General features: G+C 35.9%; 1 non-coding gene across 1 annotated transcript; it reads left to right on the forward strand.

Annotated features, from left to right (window-relative positions):
- The first annotated feature begins 6445 nt into the window (after positions 1-6445).
- Positions 6446-6550, forward strand: LOC113593715 (U6 spliceosomal RNA). The gene has a single exon (XR_003414024.1). It is a non-coding gene; the product is annotated as a U6 spliceosomal RNA (small nuclear RNA).
- Positions 6551-19113: the final 12563 nt, after the last annotated feature.

Raw genomic sequence — 19113 nt, forward strand, 5'->3', positions numbered from 1 at the left:
TTAGGGTGATGGAATTCTCAATAAAGTAGAATTTGCTAGAAATTAACATTTGTAAGAAAATATTTTCTATAAGATTTAAAGTTACAATTGTACAAAAGTGTGGCCACATCTGAAACATACAAAGAAATCTTTAAACATTAAGAAAACAACCCAATTTAAAAAAAGAACAAAAGATCTGAACAGGCCTCTTAAAAGTAGATACGTAGATGGCAAATAAGTATGTGAAGAGAGGAGTGCCTGGGTGGCTCAGTCGGTTGAGTGTCTGACTCTTGATTTTGGTTCTGGTCATGATCCCAGAGTCATGGGATGGAGCCTTGTGTCAGGCTCCACACTGAGCACGGAGCCTGCTTAAGATTCTCTTTTTCCCCCTATGCCCTACTCTCCCACTCCTCAACTTTTTCTCTCTCTAAAAAAACAAAAAAGGGAAAAGATACTATGCAAATTTAAAAAACAGCAATGAGATAACACTATGTATGCTAGATAGCATTAGATTAGATTGTTTAGATTGGCTAAAACAAAAAATAGTGCCAATGTCAATTTCTGGTGGGTGTACAACAACAGAAGGGCTCTTTTAGTGCTGAGTGGCAGAATGGTACAGCCACTTTTGAATAAGGTATGGTAGTAGCTGACAAAGCTAAATGTAGTGTTAAAATACCATCTAACAGTCAGGTTTTTAAAATATATACCGAATGGGTTTGAAAACTATCTCCAGACCAAAATATACACATGAATGTTTATAATCGTTTTTTCATCATCATCCAAAACTGGAAGCAACCAAATATCTTTTAGTAAGTGAATGCATAAACAAACTGTGGTAAATCAATAAAATAAAGTATTAGCAATAAAAATAAGTTATTGCGTGATGAACATTTTTAGATGGATAATAGGCTAATTCTAAGTAAAATAAGTCTCTCTAAAGAGACTTGATAATGAGTGATTCCAGCGTGTGCCATTTTGGAAATACAAAATGATAGAGACAGAAAAAATAATCAGTGACTACCGGTGGGTCAGGAAGGGAAGACAAGGGTTGAATAGGTGAAGTGGGGGGGGGGATTTTTAGAGTGATAAAAATATTCTATTTGATACTACAATTTTGGATATAAAACATAGTTCATTCATTTAAAACTATTGAAGTTCGCAACACAAAGAATAAACCTTACTGTATGCACATTTTATAAAATAATTTGAGCTTTTGGGAATTACAGAATGGAGTGCATAATATGAAAACAATCTAACTGTACTATAAGTGTGTCAATCTGGGGGAAAAGGTGTTGATTTTAAAATTTTGGAAAGAAAATGAACATAGGGTATACTCTAGTTAATGACATTTTTTCTTACGAGTGTGCCAATTAATAATTCTGATATTTCTACATTTGTATACTGGAATTAAACTATAACAAATGATGGCAGATGAAAGACCAGTTTCCTAACTGTTGAAATGGAAGTTTGCAGATAAACAAGTTAAGCAAGCTAGAATGATCCATGTGGCAATGGATTAGAATCAGAGATCACACTAAATTCATAGTTAGATTAATAACTATCTACTGACAGTTATATTTGTCAATGTATGTAGGTTAGTACACATGCATATATTTCTTTATTCTGTCAGCTGAAAAGAACCTAAAAATGACACCCGAGTAGCTTGAGCATACCTTCCACCCAGATCTTGGCTTCTAATATCATTCTCTAGTAAAATGAGTTGAGGCTCCTTGGAGAAATGTTTCTTTCTAAGAAAGAGGAAATATATAAGAGGAGACTGTATCATTGTATAGTAAAGAAAGAAAGGGTGTGCCTCCCCAAATAAAATATAAAATAAAATAAAATAAAATAAAATAAAATTAAAATAAAATAAAATAAAAAATAAAATAATAAAATAAAATAAAATAAAATAAAATACCACAATGGGGAGGTATGTCAGTGGAATACAGGAACCAATTGAATGAAACTCCCAATGGTCACAACAGGAATAATCTGAGCAAAAAAAGTAGTACTGATCTGTAACCAAAAGGATCAAATACGCATCTGTGAATCTATGCTGATGTAAAGAAATGAATGGATAAATCAGATGTGAGACAAAATTCCTGTTAAGAAGAATTGAAAAATAATTTATGTAGGTAGTTTAACCATGAGGAAGCCGAGTATTGCTCACCACTTCTTATATGTGGGCTGTGCATAGTAACTTCAAAAGAATACAGTGTGGAAAAGGGATGGGGATAGAGATACTTTACAGTGGAGAAATCTGATAATCACTACCTCAGGTGATCATTAATATCAACGGTGATTAAGGCACATTATTATTTATTCCTGATGTGATAAGAATGGTACCTTTCCTTGTGATTTCCCTCCTGGAATCCCATAACCTCATGTTAATAATGAAGAAGACATCAGGAAAATCTCAATAGAAACACATTCTACACATTCTACAAAATATCTGACTGTCTTCAACAACAAGGAAAGTCTAAGAAACTGATATAGTCAAGAAGAATCTAGAGAGACATGACAACTAGTTGGAATGTGGTACCTTGGTTGGGATTCTGGAAGAGAAAAAGGAAATCAGGGAAAAACTCAATCTGAATAACAATATATAATAATAATACATCGATATTGGTTGATTAACTATAACGAAGTTACCATACTGATATAAGATGATAATGGAAAAACTGGATGTGGGTTATATGGGAACTCTACTCACTATTTTCATAATCTTCCTGTTAATCTAAAATTGTTCTAGAAAATAGTATAGCAAGAACTTCAAAATGATTATCCACTTGGATTCTTTGTAATATCTTTCTCATGCAACATCTCTCTTATGCAATATCATATTGGCCTTCCCAGCATGAAGTTAATGTGCTTATCCCTGAAACTAAGCCCCTGAATTTTGTGGGAGTGTTCCTCCTGACTCTTCTCTTTCCACATTCAATGCTTAAGTCTCACTGTCACCTACTAAGATTCAAATTCAAATTTGGCTCCTCATGCTGCCTCACTTCCCATCCTTGGAATCTCCCTAAAGCTTCCTGTAGCCACTCACTCTGCCCTCATACCTCCCACTTGGCCTCGGGTGGAAGAATAGGAGAGAAGGAAATAGATGCTGGTCCCTTGAATGTATAAAAAGGTGATGTAATTTGAATGTTAGTTAATTGTGTCCAAGAATTTTAACCATGGAAGAAGTATTGAGTATCTACTCTATAACCAAGCTCTTAACAGACATTTGTTTTGATTTGGTTTCATTTCTTTTTCACATATATGTTGAGTATTTTTCTTACTAGCTGAGTAGTTTATCAATTTTCTTAACAAAATAGTTATTATCTTCTAATAACAGGGAAATGAAAGGGTCCTCAGGTCTGATTTAGCCAGGCATCAATGAGCAATAAACCTTTAGTCGTTGATGACTGTGCTAGTTATTCAATTTAATTGCACTACTTTAGTGTATGCTGTGTGTTGCACCCTCATGTTACTTTTCAGAACTGAAGGAATGATTCTATTGGTTGCTGGAGTGCTGCAGATACAGACAGCCTATCTCAGTCTGTTTGGGCTGCTATAACAATTACCATGTGTTGGGTGGCTTATAGACAACACTTATTTCTACAGTTGTGGAGGCTGGGAAGTCAAAGATCTTGGCAACAGCAGATTCAGTGTGGTGGCTGATAAGAGTCCATTTCTTGGTTTATAGATGGTGCTATCACCTCATGGGGTGGAAGGGACAAGCTAGCTCTCTAGGGTCTCTTTTTTAGAAGCCCTAATCCCAATCAGAATTGAGCTCTCATGACCTAACACCTCCCAAAGGCCCCACCTCCTAAAATCATCACCTTGTGGATTAGAATTTTGGCGTATGAATTTGGTGCAGGGGATATAAATCTACAGACTATAGCACAGCCTTATCTGCCAATTCTCTGCGAGTTGCCTTCAGCCAAAGAGAGCCACTTTTCCTCTGGTCATACTTTCTTCTGAAACCTGGGACTGGTTATATAAACCTTGCTCCATGTCCCAACATGAGAAAGCTCTGAAGGACCATTCTTGCTTTATAGCCCCTTGTGGAATGGCAGAGGCCTTGTATGACTTCATCGTAGTCCAGTTTCTTCCTCAGCCTAATTTTATTTCCTCCCGTTTCCCTTCAAGAACACACCCTAGTAAGCTCTCTGTACTCAAATAAACCTCAGAGTTTGTATACTAGGAAATTCAACTCATTACAGACAGTGCCAGATATGGGTCCAGAAAGATATGAAGGGATTTTGGAACTGTATCTACAGCCAGGTGCTGGCAAGGAGAATCCAGGTAGTTGGTTTGAGTATGAGTAGACATTAGCCCAAGGTAGCAATGTGGTTGCTCAGACTTTCACTGGTAGTGAAGTGAATGTTATACTTGAGAACAAGTTAGTAATTTGCTAGATGTATCAGTCTGTGAGACATTTAGGAGAAAGAGTAATGAAAAAGAAGATACTTGTTGGTGGGAGTAATTGATGTTCTGAAGAAAGATAATAAAAATGGCAAGTGACTAATCAATTAAAAGCTTAGAGTAAAAGCCATTGGACCTTCTTGGGGTCATATAAAGAGATCCCAGCATCCCTATAGCTTGAGATCAAGAAAAGTTGAGAGTCAGGTCCAGAGCTATCCATAAGTGTAAAAGGGCTTCAAGAAGCTTTATATGCTCGATCTGGACAGGTCTCCAGTGGTGAGGAAAGCACCCTGACTAGGGAAGAAAGGAACTCTGTGCATGAGATCAGGGTATTCGGGTTTATACATCTGAAAGTCTTTAATATCCATATCACTTAAGTCTCTGAGGAAGCAGAAGTGGCCTACTCCTCCTTGGTAAGCTAGCGCTCTTCCTAGCTTTAAGATGATAGAGGAGTTTGTGGTGACAAGGCAGCATTAATCTTTCAAGATCTGTTTCCATGTCTTCTCCTGGCGACGGACCAGTAATTTGGTCTATCCTCCTTGAAATCCTATCTCAAATTTATGAGAGTATATGGATGTTAAGATAAATAAGAATCGGGCTAAGGACCATGTACTAAGCCAGGCAGCACTGTTATGGTAGATCTTATTTATCAGGTGGGGAGTAACCAACCTGATGCTTCTTGAAATCTTTTGTCATGAGCTTATTTTAAGCCTCAGTCCTTCAGCTGATATTTGATCAATTGGGCATTGCAATGCTTCAATCCAGAAATGATTGAGAAAATAATTTTTAAGCAATTTTGTGTGATTTCTTTGATAATTTGATTAAAGTTAGGAATTCTTTTCATCACAAATTTCAAATGCACACATGCACCTGAAATATGTGTCATTTTGAGGTTACAAATGAACATCAAGTAAAAAATACTGATTTAGGGCAACTTAGGTTTAAACATACTTAATATCTCAAATTAATATTTGATCTTTTTAAAGGTTATTCGTAGAAAATCAGAGATGCACTGGAATAGATATGTTGGGGCTCATGCTGATATTCTCTTATTTGGAGGAAGTATTTCAGCTGTGCATTTTGTTCCTGAGATATTAAAAAGGTGATAATGTCACTGTACTACTACCAGAAAAGATGATTTATTTAATTGGACAATAAGATAATGTGATTAGTATAATTTTCCAGAAAGGCAAGAGTGGTCCATTTAAGGTTCATTTCCCACACCATCCTTTTACATTTGAATGAGGGTTAATAAAGAAGAGAATAAAAATGAAATATGAGGATTTTTAGCAGTCTGTTAAAAAGAAAAGCATTTGTCATACTGAATTACCAGTTTCTTGATTTTACTATTTTAAGACCCCCAAAGCATTATAGTTCACTAACCTGTGCCTTGACAATATACTCACTGCAGTAAATTTTTCATTGTAAAGACGTTTTATAAAGAACTTGACCCGTATCATTATATGATGTCTTTTCTTAATAATTTAACAAACACTGACTTCCTGGTGTGAAATGAGCCAATTAAAGTCATTTTAAAAATGCATAAGTATCTCTGGGTTGCTTTCAATTTTAAATAAGAGCAGTATATAATATCCTGCAGCTTAGTTTTTCTATTTGATAATGTAGCTAATCTGATCACAGTTATTGTTCTCTATCACATATCCCAATTGAATTAACATTTCAGGTCTTCTATGATCTTGTTTTCTAAGTTGGTTTACTAAAGAGGTAAGTCCTTCTGAACAATTCCATCTTCCAGTCAACTTGAAAAGCTCTGATCATATATACTCGTGGTTTTTATTCTTTGTTCCTTTCTATTTATTAAGGGAAATATAAACAACATTAGAGCAAATATTCATTTTTAACTTAGTGGGCATAATGTGAAAGAAGATTCCAGCTTCAGTTGATCTCAGAGATTGACCTTGAACTTGGGAATAAAAGTATCCTAAAAAACTGGGAAAAAAAAAATACATCTGAAAGGAAGAGTCAGTTGATAAGTGTGGCCTAGTACTCAAACTCTGCTCCTAGAAGGGACATTAGGATTTCTACTAGGGATGCTTGCTTTGGCAGTGCATATGCTAACGTTGGAATGATACAGAGAAGGTTAGCCTGGCCACTGTGCAAAGATGATATGCAAATTTGTGACAGGTTCCATATTAAGTTTTTGTTTTTGTTTTTGTTTTTTATGAGTGCAATGAAAATAGGAAGGCCACCTACCTTTGAGACCCTGCCTAAATCCTGGGAACCTTAAATGCTTATGTGTTAAATCTCAAAAGCCCAGGTATCTAATTGTATCATTGCTTCTACTGAAAATATATGAGTAGAGAGAGAGAATGATGAATGGCAGCATACCTAATTCTATGCAGGTTCTTTTCTGGTTCTGCTTCCTTCCTGGAGCTAAATGGGGGCACGGTGGGGGGGGAGGGAGGGGAAAGGGGCTCAGTCACATGTTCTAGCCAAGGAGGTAAGTTTAACATAGCTTTTGGATTGAAGTGAAAACTTCAGAATCAAGGTGAGACCCTGTTGTCTTTCTTGATGTCAGCTTTAAAAGAGCCCTCAGATGTTAAAAAAAACAAAAACAACAAAACTACACAAAACAAAACAAAACACAGAACAACAACAAAATGAGTGAACTGGATTGGATGGTTCTCCTGAAGGGTGTGTCAACAAATCTCTCCGTGTCTGACTAAAAATTACCCATTTCCTGTTCTCTAAAGTAAGAAGTTATATTTTCTTCCTGATCGACCAGAGGACACTGCTTATAATTTATAAAAAACATGATGGGTTATGTGAATAAAACAAGCAACCTTAAGTGTTAACCTTTAATTTTAGGCTTTTGAGGATCTTCCACTAGGTGCTATAACTAAGTTTTAACATCTTTACTTAACATCTACATCATAGGAAGCACTGAGTGTCTGTACAGTTTAAGGAAAACTACCAATGATCATGAAATATATTAGTATATTAGTATACATATTTCATAATTGAGAAAACAAATATTCAAAAACATTGAATGCAGAAATATATGTATATGATAATTTGGTACTAATAAATACATCATATTTATAAATTTGAGACAATTATGAGAAATGTACAGTGAATGCAGAAATATATATATTTCTCATAATTGTGTCAAATTTTCACTTTGATAGCAAAAATTTGGCTTAGCTCAGTTTGTACATGGCTCTGTCTTTTCATTAACTCACCATTCATTTGGACTTAGCTAAGCCATGTTAGCTGTCATTGATGAGAAAAGAGCTTTATGTGAATTATTCATTAGGATGAGTGGGGAAGCATTCCACTCCTGAAACAGTGTTTTTGCTACCTAATACAGGATTTTATGGCAGCTGTCCACCTCCACAGGTATTTGTGCAATCTGGCTACCACCAGGTTTATTAAAGAGCTTTCTCAAAAATAAAACTAGCTCACTTCTTTATATTTAAATTTTTTCTTTATAATTACTCTATTGAGAAAGTTGTCCTGTAATTGTATTGCTTTGCAGGGCTTTTCTGTGAAATGATGTGGTGGCAACAGTTTGCTTTAATCTTCTGGTGTAAGACTGGTTATGACATTTGATGGTAGGTGTGGGTGTGTTTTGTGCGAAGAGTAAGGTGTAATATGGTATATACTCACAATATAGTTGGATCATTGAGTTGGAAGGTATTGCAGATTGGCTTTCTCAGGAAGCTGACTCTGAAATGGCAAGGAACATTCAGGAATATGATTAGGGAGAGTTCTCTTGAGAATGAATAACACCTGTAGGGAGGAGGAGACAGAAGTAGGGTTGAGCAGAGGGTAACTCAGACGGCAATGCAGGACAGAGGCACAATTGAGCTTCAGCTGAGCTGAATGTTCAGCATTGTTCTGGACTGGAGTCAAAGTGCCTGGCCTTTGTATCTGTGCATGGAGTGGGCGCAGGCTGCACCCAGGAAGGTGGTGGGCTTGGGGAGATGTCTTTATCTGAGAGCACGGATCTTCTCAGACACACGGATCTGAAGCTTAGGAGAATGGTATGATAAAGATTTGAGATTCATCAATATACAGATATAATTGCTCATATGGAATGAATAAAATTAGCTAGGGAGAGTGTTAAGAGGGAGAAAAGGTCGTCCAAAAAAGCAAAGCTAGCATAATTTCATTTGTTGTTACTTACTTTCGAATCAGGGAGATATTTAAAGTCCTGTCTTTATTTTATTCACATGTTCTATTAACAATTATAGGAGAAAAGGAAACACCACTTGTCAAAAATACCATATAATTCTCAAAGAGAGTGCTCAGTAAATATAAATATGAAACAGAGACATGAAGTAATGTAAGTAGTCCAGAAGGGAAGAGCACATTGTTATGAGTGATGATATAGGGTAGTTATGGTATGCAGTGAAAGAACAGTATTGCATATGACTGGTTACTACACGAACAGATCTTCAGACTAGATTCTTGTGTTTGGGATCTTGATTCTGTTGATTGTCTGCAAACTGTTGGAATCATAAGTGAGTTCTCTGTGTTATATTTTTCTGAATGTTCAGTCTGCTTCATCTCCTGTTTTTATTCATTTGGAAAAAGGACTATGTCAGAACAAGATAGGGCATTCTCTAAAGCACATTGGGGTAAAACTGCAATAATTGTGCTAATATTTTTTTCTATTTCCTCTTCAATTTCCTTGCTCTTAAGTTTTCTTGACGCTTGTTTTTGTTTTTTTGTATCTCCATAGGCGTTTTGAAATTAAACCTTCTGAACTGGGTGTTATAATTACTTCTGATTAATACAGCATCTCATTAAGCCTTTAAGTCTTTTCATTTTCTTCTAAAATGATTCAGTTCCCAAACAAATACTGATAAGGTTAAGAGGTCTTTTTATTATGAAAGTTTGAAAATCAGTATTCTAATATACATATATATCTCAACTGTTATGTGCCAGAGGGTAATTTAAATGAAGACTGTTATTTTGATTTTATTCCCCACTCCTATCCTTGGGCAATGTATGTTTCGTGTTTTAAAAAAGAGCTTCTGTGGAAATCTCTCAATGTATTGCAGAAGCATTTGATAGAGTCACTTGTGGTCAGATTTATATTGGTCCTATGCAGTGCACTTGACTTAAATCTTAGTAACTTTAAATCAGGTCAGTAATTTTCTTAATTTAGGGAGATGCTAATATTGAAACTAAAAATGGTTTTGGCTGAATTAAACAAATTGTTATTACCTGCTAATAATATGCATCAAAGTTAAATGTTTAGTGATAACCTGAGGGCCACATGATATATAGGCACAGGTGTCATCAAGGAGACAATATCTGAAAAGATAAATTAGAATAAGACTGTAATTCAAGATAAGAGCATCAGAATTAAACTACACTGTAATATCAGGAGATTTTAAAAAATTAATTATTATCAAAACACTTATTCTAAAACATGTGGATCCCTGGTAAGGTGGGAAAGAAAGAATAGAAAGATTTATCTAAAAGTAAATGTTGTGAGCTGGGAAATACAATGGTCTCCCATAAGGGTAAAATAATTCATAAGCCTGAGGGTGAGAAAATCTGGCAAATTATCTTAGTCACATTGCTTACATATGAGGCTACAATTCCTCTATCAAGTAGGTCACAGAGGAGAGGAAGGCTAAAGCAAATATAAGAGCAGCTAGACAAATGATGTAGCATTTTTGCAAGGGATTCAGCCTGCAAGGGAAATTTGGAGAGACACCTGTAAGTAGAAATACTGGGCTCAGGGAAAGGTGAAACTGAATTAATGTTGGTGGCTTCACATTTTGAGCAGGGAAGAATTGGAGTTAAAGAAAGGCTTCTCAGCACTCACATTACTTAACATGTAGCTAAGGAGAAGTTTGGCTCCAAAATTAGAGTATTCAAAAAAAATGTATAATATTACTCCATAGAATTGAACAGATTACATTTATATGCATTTACATATATATATATACACACATATGTATGCAATAAAACATAATTAGCTAAACAACCCCCACCCTCACTACAAAATGGGATATAATGACACCATTGGCAAAAATCTGTGTGCCCCTCCAAATTCTGGATTTTATAATTCTATTTCTTGTTTTTTGCATATACTTTAACCCTAGATAAGAATAATTTAAAGTAATAAACGTTAGTGGCACCTGGGTGGCTCAGTTGGCTAAGCGGCCAACTTGGGCTCAGGTCATGATCTCATGGTCTGTGAGTTCGAGCCTCACATTGGGCTCTGTGCTGACAGCTCAGATCCTGGAGCCTGCTTCAGATTCTGTGTTTACCTCTCTCTCTGCCCCTCCCCCCCCCCCACGCGTGCTCTCTCAAAAATAAATAAACATTAAAAAAATTTAAAGTAATACATGTTAGTTGTGCAATTTGGAGTTCATAAAAATGGTGTTACACTGTGTCTAGTCTCCTGATATATTTTTCTTCATTCAATTTGTATGGCAGCTATTGTTCATTCATTATTACTACAATAATGTCCCATAAATTTGAAAGACGTTAACTGTTTTTTTTTAATTCTACTTTAATGCACATTGAAGGTTTTTTTTGTATTTATCTTATATTTTTTAATGTTTATTTTTTGAGAGTGAGCGAGTGAGAGTGAGTGAGCACAAGCGGGCTAGGGACAGAGACAGACACAGACACAGAATCCCAAGCAGGCTCCAGGCTCTGAGCTGTCAGCACAGAGCTTGACCCAGAGCTCAAACTCCTGGACTGCGAGATCATGACTTGAGCTGAAGTCAGACATTTAACCAACTGAGCCACCCAGGTGTCTCAAATTTTTCAATTTTTTAAAGAAAGGTTAGACACTTTAATCTTTACGTTAAATCTCTGATTTTAAGGCACTTTTAAAAATTTTTTCAAAGTTTATTTTTGAGAGAAAGACAGAGACAGAGACAGAGTGTGAGTGGAGGGGGAGCAGAGAGAGACACAGACACAGAATCCCAAGCAGGCTCCAGGCTCTGAGCTGTCAGCACAGAGCCCAACGCGGGGCTCGAACTCACAAGCGGTGAGATCATGACTTGAGCCAAAGTTGGACATTGAAACGACTGAGCCACTCAAGCACCCTGAACATTGAGGTTTTTAAAAACAGTATTACCAGGAAAACTACTGTTGAGATTTCCAAGATCATTTCAACCCGTTTCTGTTGTGATGTGATATGATTGACCAATTTACATTTTTACTGGCACTGTAGGAGTTACATTTTATAAAAATTTCAAAATTTTATTCCTCTAGTCAAGGTGGAGGTATTTTATAACCTGTTTTTATGATTTTAATTTTATTTCCCTACTTAGTAATGAAGTCAAGTATCTCTTCATATTTTCATTTTTTTAATCTCTGAAGTTGATGTCCTTTGTCAATTCTTATGTTAGGTTGTTTTCCCTTATTGTGTTGTAGCACTATTTTTAATATAGTCAGGATTCTAATCCTAATCTTTTTCATTTATATGAGTTTCAAATATATACTTACATTCTGTGGATTTTCCTTTGCCAAGTTCTCTAGCCAAAGGCCACCAGGGATACAACAGTAGTTGAACAGGTTTTCTTGCTCATTGCTCATTACAGAGAAGCAGAACCCAAACCATGGGAATCATGGACATGTCAGAAAGAGAGTGATAGAAAGGTTGATTGGATTCAACCAGGATTGGATTCTATCAGGAAGTAAGGGTAATTCAGTGATTAGGTAACTGGAGAAATCTTTTTTTTAAATTGTTTTTAACGTTTATTCATTTTTTAGAGACAGAGACAAAGCATGCGTGGGGAAGGGTCAGAGAAAGGGGGACACAGAATCCGAAGCAGGCTCCAGGTTCTTAGCTGTCAGCACGGAGCCTGACATGGGGCTCGAACTCACAAACTGCAGGATCATGACCTGAGCTGAAGTCGGACGCTCAACCAGCTGAGCCACCCAGGTGCCCCGTAACTGGAGAAATCTTAATCTGGAAGGAAGGAAGATACATGTGAGGCTAAAGCTGTAATTGATAAGAAGCAGCAGTCATTAATATTTCACAGGGGGATGTCAGTCATTTTTGTGATTTGGACAGTATTTGTATTTTGACTATGTTTTCACATGATTATGGAGTTAGAGTTGGCTTACTAAGCGTCCCTGAATATATCTACATTCTGGTCCCTAGAACCTGTGCATGTTCAATGACATGGCAAAAGAGACTTTTCAGATGTGATTAAGTTAAAGATCTTGAGATAAGTATTATAATGGCTATCTGGGTGCATTCTAAGTATAATCACAAGTGTCCTTATAAGAGAGAGGCAGAGGAAGATTTGACTTATAGAAGAGAAGGTAATGTGGTTACTGATTATTGAAGCGGAGATTGGAGATGTATGGATACAAGCCAAGGAATGTTGGCAGGCACTAGAAACTGGAAGAGGAAAGAAAAGGATTTTCCCCTGGAGCCTTCAGAATGTACCAGCCCTGGATTTTAGCCCTGTGACTCATTTTGGACTAACATACATCATAAATCATTCACTTCCATTTAGTGGTAAAGCAGGTGTTTTAACAAACATCATCATCAGTAGAGTCTAGGTTCATTCCCATGTTTCCAAATGCAGCTGCACAAATGAAAAACCACATGGCTATTTTTGTTCTTTTTGCCTTGATCATTTTCCCTAGTGTTATCTCTGCAAACATGACTGAAATATTTAAGTCATTTCTTTTTTTTTAATTTCACAAGATCTGTTACGATTGTTATCTATTCACTTGTAAATCTAAGGACTTGAATTGTTTTTGATAGTGATATTTTTGACCTGTTATATGCTATTATAATGTTTTGGACCTTAATATCCACTGAAATCTTCAAATGATTAATGTGATATATAATTGTGGAGACTTACTTGACATGATATACCTGAGCATAGTTCAGCCTTCCCTATAGTCATGGATAACAGAATTTACCTCAAATTAGCAAAGTATAAAGTTAAACTATATCTTCTATGAAATGGAATATGATATTTACACAATGAATCACCATCTACTAATCATTAGTAATGAAATTAGTTTCAAAAAGGAAAAAAATCCCTCCGAGAAACGTCTCAATAATTTTTGGTTCCTCTGTATTGTTGTCAGAACATGAACTAGGAAGAACACTGTGGTAGATTATTACTTTAATGCTTTCAAATGAATCTTGGCTTCTGGTATCCAAGTTTGTATGCAGCTTTCACTCACGTGACTCTGTTCTTTGCTACCTATCTTTGCTTTGGCATGGAGCATTGGAAAACAGGACACAAAAAGAAGTTTAATAAGATCCTGAAATGATCAGATTGGGGTTTTCCAACTTGAAACATTCCTGTCTGTAACACTGTAAGGATCCCCTTAAATAGACTACAGTGTGGAGAGACTCTGTGGACAGAGAGCCTACCCGACAGCGTTCACCCAGATCCACACATGGGAGTGAGGGCATCTTAAACCATCTATCCACAGTTGGGATGCTTCAGTGCTCTGTTTTGTCATCAAGAAGAGATTTCATTAGAAAATACAAATATTATGTTGGATACAATAAATATTTAAATGGAAAATAGGTTTTATATTAGTAGCTTTAATTGGGGAAAAAGTCACTCAGTCACATTCCTTTAAACTGTTTATCTACTGGTATCCGTCTTAATCGTCTCCATGAAATGGACAAATATCTGGTAAGCAATCCAGTATGTTATTGTCCATGATGTGATCAAATCTTAGCTTTCATTCTCTGCTCTTGTCCTTACCCTCAGAAAAAAGTAATATGTATATTTCTAAATATTTTGCCTTTTTCAGAATAAACCGCCAATAGCCTTAACACGATATATTGGATAATCCGGTATTTTTCACAGTATGATACAAATATCATTACCTATGGCCAAAATTACTTTAGAAGGTATCTACTTTCTTATCAGAAGGCAGTATCTGGGCATAGCCTACATAAAAAAAAATTAAAATACTAAAACTATCACTTTAGGAGAAAGTAAAATTCGATCCATTTTCATAGTATACACACATAAATGTAATATAATAGCTTATAAAAGATAATATAAAATTATATAACAGAATGATTGTAGAATCTAGTGTTTGGGTAAGGTTGTCTTTATACTTGGCATGAAAACTGAAAGCCTCGGGGCGCCTGGGTGGCGCAGTCGGTTAAGCGTCCGACTTCAACCAGGTCACGATCTCGCGGTCCGTGAGTTCGAGCCCGGCGTCAGGCTCTGGGCTGATGGCTCAGAGCCTGGAGCCTGTTTCCGATTCTGTGTCTCCCTCTCTCTCTGCCCCTCCCCCGTTCATGCTCTGTCTCTCTCTGTCCCAAAAATAAATAAACGTTGAAAAAAAAAATTTTAAAAACTGAAAGCCTCAATGGTAAATGTTGACAGATTTTATTTCATTGCTGTATAATTCACCATACATTGACTGAATAGATAGAACATATTTATGACTGTTACATTTCATGCAAAAATAAGGCAATTGCTATGAAAAAAATTTAAGGCTGTAACTTCCTATTTTTATAGGAAACATAAATGACTAATAAACACAAATACTTTATGAATCAGTAAAGTAATAGAAAATTATAACAGTGAAATATCATTTACAAGATTGAAAAATTTAAGCACCATTATTAATTTTATAGAGGGCACTGATAAACAGATTCTACTGGTACAAATGCTAACTGAATAAATTTGTTGAGACAATGTGTCCATAATTATCAAAATTTGAAATAACTGTATATTATGACAACAATCTTACTACCTTACCTAAGGAGTAAGGATCTGACCAAGTGGTGTGCTGGAGCCAGGTTATAACAGCTCACAAAACCCAACTGTTATTTAAAAAAAAATGTTTATTTTTGAGAGAGACAGAGTGCTAGTGGTGGAGGGGCACAGAGAGAGGGAGACCTAGAATCCAAAGCGGGCTCCAGGCTCTGAGCTGTCAGCACAGAAGCCCGACGCAGGGTTCGAACCCATGAACTGTGAGATCATGACCTGAGCCAAAGTCTGTGCTTAACTGACGGAGCCACCCAGGTACCCCACAAATTGTTAAATTTTAAGGAACTTTGAGAGCTGACTTATAAAACAAGTCTTTCTTTATTCCTTGCCTCACATCCAATTCAGCAGTAAGTCATGTTTTCTCTAAATACAAAATATTTATCAAATATGACTGCTATAGGGGCACCAGGATGACTCAGTCGGTTGAGTGTCCGACTCTTGGTATTGGCTCAGGTCATGATCCCAGGGTTGTGAGATTGAGCCCCATGTTGGACTCCATGCTGAGTGTGGAGCCCATTTAAGATTCTATTTCCCTCTCCCTCTGTCCCTCTACGCTACTTGTGCTCTCTCTCTAAGAAAATAAAAAAGACTGGCATAAGCCCACCTCAAATCATTATCAATTTCTTATAACACTATCATGTCCTCCTAATTTCCTAGCCTCTTCTGTACCATTCTGCCTTTTACTCACACTACATGTAGAGAGATGTTTTCAAAGGAAATCTGATTGCTTAATTTCCCTGCTTGAACTATAAAGTCTTACTGTAACGTGGAAGGATATCCATGATCTGAAACCTGACTGCCTTGCCAATTTCATGTTCTAGTATCTCTTCGTGCTTCCTTTGCTCTAGCCACTTTGGCCCTCTTCTATTATTAAACCTGCCATCTAGTGCTTGTTTCTATGTCTTTGCTACTGTAGTTTCTACTGTCATTATGGTTCTCAGAGGTCTCTAGCCATCTGATAGTTTTAGATGCTTTAGGTCTCTTTTTCAAATGTTACCCCCGTAAATAGTCCTTCCCTAATAACCCTGTGTAGAACCTTGTTACTCTTCACTGTCTCACCTTTAGTTATTTTTTTTCATAGAATTTATCACCAGTGGAAGTTATATTCCCTATTCGTTGATCTCATTTTTAAATCATTTCCCTTCCCCTGAACTGCAATTAAATTTCGTGATAGTGGGTCTCAGTTTTGTTCATGTCTGTACCCCCAGATTCTAGGACAGAGCTTCACACATAGTAAGTGCTTGGTAAGAATTATTCAACATAGATTTACTATAAATTCCTATGTCTGTTCCAAGATGCATTGAATAAATGTGTAGGAAGAAGCCTTTGAAAACACAAAGTAGAAATTCCCCACTTTCCTTAATTTGTATGTTTCTGTATACAGAACAAATTTTATTTCCTTATTCGTGAAATATTTCTAGAAACCAGGCACACATTTTTTTCCCTTTAATTCTATAGCAGGACACCAAAATATAAGGAAGTATCATTGAGGAACATCATTCCCTAATAGCTGTTTGTTCAAAGATGGAATAAAGATATTTAAATGCAGAATCCATCTTGCTCAGAAGGAACTCTCGGTAGGTCCATCACAATGGACATTCCATTCACGCACTATAACATATAATAAATTACCAATTATGATATGTGACTCTTCTTGAATCCTTCATTTTTTTACTTTTGTTTTGGAATTGAGACTGGTTGTGGATACTTACATCAAATATATAATCATTAATTTATTAAATCCTAACTACTGGCTCAATCTTGATTCCTTTACTTTACAATACAAATACATCCATTATAGCAGGGCAATATATCTACAAGATAATTCCTGTGCTTGAAGGAAATACTTTTAATCTCTTAAAGCATATAGAGAGACTTTATATCCAGAGAAATTCTTTCTGTGTATCAATCATTCCCAATAAAATTGTCTTAGTGAATTTAAGTAAGTATCTCAAATAAGGCCCTGTGCTTCCCATGTATGTTTAAATTTAAACTTGATACTTTAATGAAATTATTATCACCTTCTGGATTTCCCATGGATGTAATGGTAAGTGGAATAGCTCCCCTTGGCAAGAAAGAAATTGTGTTCTATTTGGGGAAAGTCAAAAGGTTGACCTCCATTACAGGGTGTGTGTCAATGTTAGTCCTCTATGGATTCAGAATTATTCCTCATCTGTACATCCGCTTCCTGAGGGACTATTAAAGCACCAAAGTAGTTTAAGAGAAAATTGGTTCATTATTTCTAAGACAAAGTTATTTTCTCACTAAAGAATTCTATGTAGTTTAGGTCAATAAACTCTTATTTGAGTAAGTTCTTTGTAACAAGAACTGGGTTAAATGCTACGAAACAAAGAAGATAAGAAATGTCTCCTGCTTTTAAGGAATAGAAAATCTATGATGTAGTGGGGGTGTCAGACATGTCAACATGTAGATTTAGTTCAAAATGATAATTTGTAAGATTAATAAGATACAATATATCCCAATCAAAACCCTTTTGTAGTCAAATCTCTGGAGAGACTTAGAGTAACATAATGAGGACAAGCAGCAATCCAGGTAGCAATGACTGGAGAGATTTTATTATTCTTATGAAGCTGTCTAGAAACAGAGATAAGAACAACTTCAAGCGTTCCTAGAGAGGGTATTATTCAGGACAATTTTGTGGATAAGTCCCTGACAATGCACATTTCCCAGTCTTTCCTCACAGATTATTTTCAAATGATTATTTGTTTTTATAAAAATAGTATAAATATGAGCAGAAAATATTTTGTGTGTGCAAGTATTGGTTGTAAAAATGGGCATAGAAGCAAGTGGAAACATTTGTTACAGTTCCCCCCCCCCCCCCTTCCTCAGCACTTGGGAGTTGCCACCATGCAAGCTGCTATCTTCATCTTGCTAACTCTTGACATGCAATGTTTATATTATCCTCAGGCTGCACAGCATCCATGTCCCTGTACCCCTTAGGGTGTTAGGGAGGGTAGGTTAGGCAGAGACTGGTGGTAGGAAGAAAAACTCTGATGCTTTACTGTGTGTGTGTGCGCGCGCGATTTTGAACACAAGCCAAAATGTGATGTACGCTAATATAGAACTTCTCTGTTTCTCAGTTATCAGTATTTCTCAGTTAACTGTAAATGAAAAGCTCTACCTCATAGGGCTACAATGAGGATAAAATCAGATATCCTGTGTGTAGGACCTAACTCATTCATGATGTGTCTCATTAACTTGTCCTATCCCTTGGTTATATCATACGCCTTTGGTGCAAGCACCTCTCACTATTAAGGAATAAATAATGACATAAAAAATATGTTGGCATGTTTGAAAATCTACAATATTAAGCTGATAATGACATGATCTAAATGAGAAGAAATACTCTGGTTCCATTTGAAAATAGGATTTAATCCTATTTTCAAGGATGTAATCTTAACACTATTTAAGGATGTAATCTTAACACTTCCTTTTTTGGTTAACTTATCTTTGTATTTAGAAGAAATATTGAATTTACTTTAAATTTAACATTAAGGCCTTATTAAAAAATATTACTAAACCATTGGAACAGAGTCAGGATCTGTAACTGAAAGAAATACAAATCTCTGGGTTGAAAGTGTTGGCTCTGAACTTGAATGCCATTTCTTCCTCTCAATTTTTATACTCTGGAATTTGGTTTTATCTTTTAAGAGTTTGAATATCTGTGTAGTCTAGGGTTTTAATCTAAAATAATGAAGTGAAGTATGTGTAAGTGTATAGCACCTAGCATTTGCAAAATAAATGCTATTTAATTAGTCTTTATTATTTACATTTAAGCTGTCTACTTTGTTGCACAAGAAATTGAAACTTTCTGCATGTATCAGTATTGTTATTCCAAGGTTTTTTTGTTTTTGTTTTTGTTTTTACTTAATCTTTAAATCTTGTATGTGAGGAAAAATGGCATGAAAACATAATGCAATCAAAAGCCTTTTATTTAAACTTGAAGTATTAATGCCAATACTGTTTGTTCATAATTCTCTCAATT

This window comes from Acinonyx jubatus, chromosome D4 (assembly GCF_027475565.1).
Source record: "Acinonyx jubatus isolate Ajub_Pintada_27869175 chromosome D4, VMU_Ajub_asm_v1.0, whole genome shotgun sequence".
NCBI classification, from domain to species: domain Eukaryota; kingdom Metazoa; phylum Chordata; class Mammalia; order Carnivora; family Felidae; genus Acinonyx; species Acinonyx jubatus.